At 37.5% G+C, this 7,636-nt stretch overlaps 1 long non-coding RNA gene across 1 annotated transcript; it reads right to left on the bottom strand.

Moving 5' to 3' along the window:
• Window positions 1-851: 851 nt before the first annotated feature.
• On the bottom strand, window positions 852-2,597 carry LOC148125429 (uncharacterized). The gene is made up of 3 exons (XR_015744201.1): window positions 2,552-2,597; window positions 1,134-1,341; window positions 852-1,047 (listed from the first exon to the last, which is right to left on the bottom strand). It is a non-coding gene; the product is annotated as an uncharacterized LOC148125429 (long non-coding RNA).
• Between the last annotated feature and the right edge of the window lie 5,039 nt (window positions 2,598-7,636).

Raw genomic sequence — 7,636 nt, 5'->3', positions numbered from 1 at the left:
CATCTGGACTCGAGGAGTCACTTTCACAAAGATGAATACATTCCAATTTTTAACATTCATAGTAGGAATACAGAAATGCAGTTGCTCACATTCGGAGATACTTTAGATTTTAAAAACAAACACTGCATAGGGAAAAGCACATTGTTTCTTTGCACTGTGTATACTGGAACTGAGAGAACAAGTGCAAGTAAGAATTGCCACAAAGGGGCAAAAGTACAGTAAGTTAACCTTTTTCCAGGCTCAGATCTGCTCTGCAAGTTGACTTTTAATCCAACGCTAAAAGACAAAAGACTGTAATTGTTCAGTAAAGAATATGGAGAAAGAGGAGGAAATGGTGCTGCATATTACGTACAAAAAGTTAACCCATATTTTGACCCAGAAATTGAAGTTCAAAGGTTTAATACAAGTCTGTGCTACAACAGAAAACTCAGGAAAATGCAATGCTGAACTCAAACCCTTGCTGAGTCATAGAGTCACTGGGTGATATTGCGGAAGTCTCCACCTTCAACCCAACTTCCTATTCATATCTCACAGTAGAGTTTTTAAACTGAATGAAATAATAGTGGTAAATACAATAATGTTCCTGCCAGATGTTACAACCTGGGACAGAAAAACACTTGCTTGTTTTTCAAATGAATGGTGATTATTATGATCTTCTCAACTGTTTTGCCCTCTATCTGATTCAAACAGATGATAGAGTGGGGTGAGATGGTTAGATAAACATTTTTTTTTAAAAAAAATCCTAAAATATAGCACATGAATACTTACATGGTTTCTTAGTGGAAAACTGGAATAGATTGGTGGATCTGTCAAACATAAATGTTAGTGATTTCATACCCAAGTTTGCTGTTGTGTAATGTATGAATGTCCTTTATAAAACAACAATCCATTTTGTAGTATGGATTTTCATTGCCTGATTCTCAGAACAATAATAATTATATCCTTACATTTATTTTTACTCAGAAACTAAATAATTGTTCTTATTCTTCTGTGTTCTGTCCATCTGAAATCTTCTGTTACTATGGAACCTTACCATACAGCCAAAATCTGTAAATTAGAAAGAAGTTATAGCGCTGGTCTAGTGAACAGAATTCAGTGAAATCCAATTTCAAAATGGACAGTGTTCTACTTACTGCCATTATTTTGGAAGTTTTCCATATTAAAGGCGGGGATTTTGAGTTTTTAAGATTTTTCTTCTTCTGTGTTGTGCATGTAAGTCTCAGCCATTCTGTCAGTTCCTTTTCCTTCTTGACTGGGTTAAATATGTGAGCCAAACAACAGGTTATTTATCATGATGGTTGGTGATGGATGTTGTTGTGATTGCTTCCTTTTCTTTCCTGACTGTAAAACAGAATTAGAAGTTACACCGTGGAAATGGACACAATACACAATGAAGTGGCAGCTGGTGGACTGATGCTGGAGTCAGTGCTATGTCTTTTGCTATTCACAATTTGTATCTTTCTTGTCTCTTCATCCTCAGCACACAAGCCAAAGAAACCGTAAAAAAAGCCAAAAAAGACTAGGCTTTGACACCAGCTGGTCTTGTTTTCCTTTAAACAGATATTCATTCCCTCTGCCTCAAGTCTGGGTGGCTTAAATCTTCATTTACACAGAAAGCTTTCCATTTTTAGTTACATTAAAAATATTCAAACTGTTAAGAAAACTTCTATAATTTTAAAATTTTACATTCAAAATCAAAGTCTGTATTGAGCTACACACAAACAGAAACACACACTTTCTCTTTACCTTTCTCATTATAATATATATTTTTCTTCCTTGTTGCTCTTCAATGTGTGTAAGAAATGTAAGTAAGAATTGTGTGAGAGAGCAGGGGAGAGAAGGAGAGAGAGAGGGAGGGAGAGGGAAAGGAAGGGAGGGACGGAGAGAGGGAGAGAGAGAGAGAGAGAGACCCATACAGACACACACACATATTTTTCAACATAAAAATGAGCAACTGAAATTCAGCATCAAATTTCTATAAGAACTAGTCAGCTGTTGGGAAGGAATGAATCAATACTTGTTTAGAACTTCGAAAGGTTTAAAAATAAGAATTCCTTTTTCTATTATTTCTGTTTCCTGACATCGCAGATGCTCTTAATTGTTATGCACATTTGAGACAGAGAACGGAAATCACAAAGGGAGCAAGGCTGTGAAACATATATAAGAAACATTATGTGTGCACGTGCACACACACAAATAGACACACATAAAACAGCAGTAAAAATCTCCACCCCTTCTTTTTTTCCTTCTCTGTACAAATTTCTTTTGTTTGTCAAGAAGTTTTCAGTATCTCCGTAAGTATTTTATAGTGTTTGAATAGCTTCAAGTTAGAAAAAGTAACTATTTTTGAAGAAACAATTATATCAGTCTTCAATATACGCAATGAAGTTATAAATCTTTAGATTTTGAATACTGTGGTTTGCTTTATTTTCCTGTAAACAAAATACATAACCCAATCAATTTATCATACCACATGTGCCTCCTCATCAACAACTATCAAATCATAACTCTTTTCTATAGAATCAAACCTGCAGTTTGAAGCACAACGTACCTTAAGCACCATCTTTGTGCCCAGTTGGGAAAAGGTTCTGTCTAGACATAAGCCTTCTTTTATGACAGCAGGCTGATAAGCACATTGTATCATCTAGTACATGGGTGTCAAACTCACAGCATCACGTTTCCATCACATGATGTTTCGCAATGTTTTTTCTCTTTACGGAGCTGTGGTGGGTGTGGCCTGCATGTGACACATCCACCAGTTTGACACCCCTGATCTAGTACATGAGAATAGATCTGTCCAGTGAGTCCATCAGCTCTTTAGAAATATAGGATTAGGAAAAAGCTACCCTTAGTCTACATATTTCACTTTAATCTGGTATGGTGTGTTTAACAAATAATTTTCTAGATTCGATACATCATTGTACAAGTGAAGAGTACAATTCATTTTCCATTGGAGTTATGCATCCATATTTGGGACATAGACCCACTTTTATAATTGTCTTAAGAAGAACCACAATGAACTGGCAAAGAGGCTTATCATAATGGAATTTAGAACCAGATCAATATTAGTGTGATGCTTCTCTAGTTATGCCTCCAGATGTCAGCTTGGAGAAAGATGAACCAGTTCCAGGCACATCTGGAGGGGAGTTGATTAATGGCTCCAGGCAGCCATCTGAAAAGGATTTGGTTCAAACAAGCTGCAGTAGGATAGCTCTCAGGCTTCAGGTGAACAAAGCATTCAGTTGCAGCCAGCCAGTAATAAGGAAGAGGAACTGCCTTCTACACCTGATCCAAGAATATGTAGGGCAAAAAAGGGCAGCAGTAGAGAAGGTCAACCAGATTACTTGTGAGGAAAAAGCCTTGCTCTTCTTGGTGGGCTATGCCAGAAGCTGGCTATTTAGCACAGCAGACATATGGAAGTATATGAACATCATGTTCATATTTAGCTGTGTTCTCTGGTTGTTGTGATAGCAATAACACTTAGATTTATATACTGCTTCACAGAGCTTTACAACCCTCTCTAAGCAGTTTACAAAGTCAACATATTTCCCCCAACAATCTGGGTCCTCATTTTATTGGCCTTGGAAGAATGGAAGGCTAAGTCAAGCTGGTGACATTCGAACAGCCAAATTGCTGGCAGCCAGCACTCAGCAGAAGTAGCCTGCAGTACTGCATTTTAACCTACTGTGCCACGGCTCATAATTCTTGCCTTACTTTGGATTGACAACGTGCCTTGACTGAAATCATGCCTTGTGAACTCTGGAATTTTTTTGCCTTATGAACCCTCTTGTACTGTGGATTTAATTTTGCCTGCTGGGTTTATTTTGATTGGGAAACTTTCAAGTGCCTTGTGGACTCATTGTCCATTATTCTGTGGACTTGCATTGGTCTGCTTATAGCTGGACTTAATTGGGACACTTTGGGTTTTTGGTAAAGGTAGTTGTGGGGAATATTAATAAACCCACTAAACCACAGTTGTGTGTGTGTGTGAAAGAATAGGACAGCACAATTGCATTAAAATCATTTTTGAGCAGATAACTTTCTGAAACATGTTGCGATGTATCTTTGCATATGTAAAGTAGTGCTTTTCTCTCTCCTTTCTATGTGACAAAATGCCAATGTAGTACAATCATCCACATTTTCATATTGATCACTTTTGCTGTATATTTAAAAAAAAACACAGACTACTGAAAATTCCCAATCAATTTTTCTCACAGTGGACAATAAAAGAATTCAAAAAATTGTCAGATAATGATCCATTCCCAAGCTATTTGAGCTCTCGTCCTGGAGAGCTGGATAAATTTTTGCAACCAGGTACTTGTCACAATTCTCTAACAAAATTGTAGGTTTCAGTGAATTGCTGATATTTTGTTTGTTTTCTATGACTTTAAATCCATAACCAATGTATCAGAATGGGAGAGTATTTCCATGGCACTCAGAAATTGGGAGATCTGGTAAATAAACTATATGCTGCTTACCTATTATAGGCAGGAAAAATCAAGTGCTGCCATTTTTGTTTTGTTTTCTTCTTTTCTTTTATAAAAGAATGAAGTAGACTAATCATTGACTAGATGGATAAATCCTAGGTTTTTGATAAAATTGCTTCCTTTTGCTCTTGGCACATTTCAGATGAAGCAAGAAGGGATTGCTTAAATAAAGCCAGCAGAAAAACACATTTCCCATAATCTATTCATCTGTTGGTTTATTTCACAGCTTGAATATGTTGCTCAATTCCAGACTTGGAAGTTTATAAGCAATAAAATTAAACACAATCAAGTTTCCAAATAAGTAGATAGGATAAGTTTAAAAATTCCATTCAAAGGCTCTCCCTCTTCTACCATGTTTCTCATAAAACATGACCCACCCCAAAAAAAAGGCCAAGCACTGTTTTGGTAAAATTAAGGCCTGCCCCCCAAATTTGGCCCTATTTAAGCATATGCATGGACAGTTTCTCACGTTGCTTGCATTGGACAATACAAGGCAGTGAAGAGAGGGCGAAAGGACGGAGAGGGGGAATTTGCCCCATTCACTCCATGCACCTCACCTGGCCACTGGGCTGCTTCTTTCTGCTTCTTTCTTCTTCTGCTTTTGGTTGTATACAAGGAATGCAGCTGAAGTCTTTTTTTTTCTCCCCCAAACTCAGCCAGAAATGAGTCTTTGAGACCCTGCAAGAGTTCCTGCTCCAAGGCTGCAGTGGTGTGATGAGTCTCATGAAGACTCATTTCTGGCAGAGTTTGGGGGAGAGAAAGAAAGGCTTCTGTTGCTTTTGCTACTTTCCTTGCATTAAGCCAAAAGTCCCTTTCTCTCTCTCTCCTCCTGAGAATGGAGTTGGAGACGGTACCCTGCAATCCCAAATAAAGAATGATTGATCGGTAGGAAACTGGGGTAGGGAATTTTTCTGCAGACTTTTTGAAGATTTTCCCAGGGTCTCTGGTCCACAGGATTTAAAATTATGAGTTTGGTGGTCCCTGAGGTCCAAAAGGTTGGCGACCCCTGGTTTACAGAGCCAGCATATTTCCTCCAACAATCTGGGTCCTTATTTTACTGACCTCGGAAGGATGGAAGGCTGAGTCAACGTTGAGCCAATGAGACCAAACTCCCAAACTGCTGGCAGCCGGTGATCAGCAGAAGTAGCCTGCATTACTGCATTCTAACCACTGCATCACTTATGAATACTCTTGACTTGTCATCTTAAATTCATAGATACCATGTTGTGCCTTGAACCCATTGATGACAAGCTGACTTCATCATGCCTTGAACCTGCTGAAATCATTTTACTGTTATCATGCCTAGAAGTTGAACCCATCAAAGCCAAGTTGCCTTTGTTGTGCCTTGAACTCATTGAGAACATGTAATCCCTGGAAACTGTTGGAGTCGTGTTGCTTTGAACCCTTTGTGCCTTAAATCCTTTGAAATTGTGTTTGTCTCAACTGCATTGAACCCTGAGTACCATGGGACTATTATTCTGCTGACGCCATTCCCATGCCTAAGGCACAGAAGAAACTACACCTGACTTTCCCCCAATGCTTTTGTTATATCTAGGCTCTTTGAAATGGATTTTAAAAAGACTGCTCACATGGGGAAGACTAGTCACCTGGGGAATGACTACAAGCTTGATTCTGTGAAATAAAGTGTGTTTGTGTGTGTGTGTGTGTGTGTGTGTGTGTGTGTGTGTACTGGAACAGAACAATTAGTGAGTTACTGGCCTCCTACTCTTAAGGGAAAATTTTACTGGAAACTGGTCAACCAAGACTTTTATAGGCTTATAGAAATTATTGATTAGCATATGCATACAGTTTACCACTGGCAAGGAATGATTTACATTGATAAGGAATGTAGATATGGGTACATAGAACTTCCTATGTCTGGAAATAGAACACTTTGTAATGCGGGATACTTAGCTGTTGACAAGTGTGTGTGCCAATCAGGCTGATAATTACTCTAACAATTTGACCCTGCATCCTACTTTGGATGGGGAAACTTGTAAACACCCATTATCAGTGTCCTTGGCAATGCTGTAGTTTATGGAGACATTTAGTTTATGAATTACATGGCATCTATTAATATATTGAAGATTACAATTCTGGAAGAATATAAGTCATAAGTGAGTAATTGTGTCATACATACAAGAAAGATAGTTTAACAGTTAAGGCTATTGTGTCTAGATACATTAATTTTTATATTAAACAGGTAAGGGCAGAAGTGTTCAGGAGCCATCAATGATTTATGTGCATAAAGATAGAGTATATAAAAATAATAATTCCTCCATAGTAAATGTGGTATTAATTACAAATTTTCTTAAATTAAGCGATATAAAGCATATGTAATTGAGGAAAGCTCATATTCTATATGTCTTGTATTGTCTTTAATGGCCATGCATCACCAAGCATAAAAAGTACATATATGTTCCTATTCTGCTTTCTTTGTCCCATTTCAACTACTACCCTGCTCTTTCCATTAATCCTCACTTAGGAGTAAGTTTACCACATAGAAGCTTAATTCTCATAACACTATGAAATTTGCAAATAGCAATAGCAGTGCTGTCCCCAGGAATATGTGTAACTGAGACACCATTTCTCTCATTCTATGGTTATCCTTTGCATCAGGCATGGACAATCAATCAAAGGTTGCAGGATCCAGAGTTTCTATGTTAGACCAGCTCATTCATTTTCTTCATACTGGACAGTTTTTAATTTTGAACATTATTTTCTTTCAGTTATGTGTTGAGTTGACCAAATATATTTTCAAAAGGTGGGTAAAAAATATAATAATAATAAAGGGTGTCATGCAACTAAAAACTTGGTGCTGCTTAGAATATCTGTGGATTGACAGAATCTCCATCTGTCAATTATAAAAGGCCACATTGTTTGGATCGGTATATGTACAACTAGCCTAGGTTTCTGGGAAGGATTCAGTGCATGTGAAAGTCAATAGCAGCTAAAGAACTCACAGCTTTACTGCACATTATTGTGTACATAGTAATAATAATTACTTTTATATACAGCCAAGATATTGCAATTGAGTTTGGACTGGACAAATGTGCCATGCTTATTATCAATAATGAAAACTGAAGGAATCAAGATGCTTTATAAAAATAACATCAAGAGTCTGGGGGAAGACAACTATTACAAATACC

The sequence above is a fragment of the Pseudonaja textilis genome, chromosome 6 (genome assembly GCF_049901715.1).
Source record: "Pseudonaja textilis isolate UNSWEBS1 chromosome 6, rPseTex1.2, whole genome shotgun sequence".
Lineage (NCBI taxonomy): Eukaryota > Metazoa > Chordata > Lepidosauria > Squamata > Elapidae > Pseudonaja > Pseudonaja textilis.
Note: the sequence above shows the minus strand (reverse complement) of the source record. Positions and strands in the feature narration are given on the sequence as shown.